General features: G+C 40.7%; 1 non-coding gene across 1 annotated transcript; it reads right to left on the reverse strand.

Moving 5' to 3' along the window:
* Positions 1-249: 249 nt before the first annotated feature.
* LOC145110104 (small nucleolar RNA R71) lies at positions 250-356 on the reverse strand. The gene has a single exon (XR_013709485.1). It is a non-coding gene; the product is annotated as a small nucleolar RNA R71 (small nucleolar RNA).
* Positions 357-884: the final 528 nt, after the last annotated feature.

Below are 884 nucleotides of genomic sequence, written 5' to 3' on the forward strand. Positions count from 1 at the left end.
AAGGATATTCCATTCTATGGAAAAGATCACGAGGATGCTTTCAAACATTTAGATGAAGTGAATGACATTGCTGATTACTTTAATGTTCCAAATGTTGAGAGAAATACTGTCTTGCTGAGGATGCTACCAGTTACTTTCCAAGGAGCTGCAAAAGACTAGTTGAAGGCACTTCCACCTGGCACAATAACTACTTGGGCTCAAATGCGTGAGCAGTTTTTAGATCAGTTTTGCCCACCATCGAAGATAGCTAAACTCAAGAAGGCGATAGCCAACTTTGATCAACAACCAGGGGAGTCATTATACGAGGCATGGGAGCGTTACAAGGGCTTGTTAAGGAATTGTCCTCATCACGACCTCAACATCCAACAAGAAGTATCTATATTTTACGATGGAGTAAATGTCATGACACGTTAGCTTCTTGATTCGCAAGGACCGCTTACAAAGAAAAATCCAAATCAAATCAAGGTGTGATGGAATAAAAGGCAATTGAGGTGCACAAACTGAAGAGATGGCTGCTGTGATGGCAATGCTTAACACTATGGATAGGAGATTGACCCAAATGGACCAATCAATTCATGTAATTCGAGTTGGTTGCGAGAGATGTAGTGGCCCACATTTGACAAAAGATTGCAATATGGATGAATATGGAAACAAGAAAGCTCAAGTTTGCTATTCAAGTGGGGACAAATACGATGAAGATTGGAGAAAACCAAAGAAGGAGTGGCTGCCTTACGATGAATACAAGAAGCAAAAAGAAGAGAAATTTAGGCAAACTAGCCGGGGCTTCAACCAAAGAGAGAAACCACCAGCTGAGAAGAAAGTTGATCTAGAGACCATGTTAATGAAGTTTATGGAAGCTTCAGAAAAAAGGCATGATGCTACTG

The sequence above is a fragment of the Lactuca virosa genome, chromosome 4 (genome assembly GCF_052849685.1).
Source record: "Lactuca virosa cultivar CGN04683 chromosome 4, Lactuca_virosa_CGN04683_v6, whole genome shotgun sequence".
NCBI lineage: Eukaryota > Viridiplantae > Streptophyta > Magnoliopsida > Asterales > Asteraceae > Lactuca > Lactuca virosa.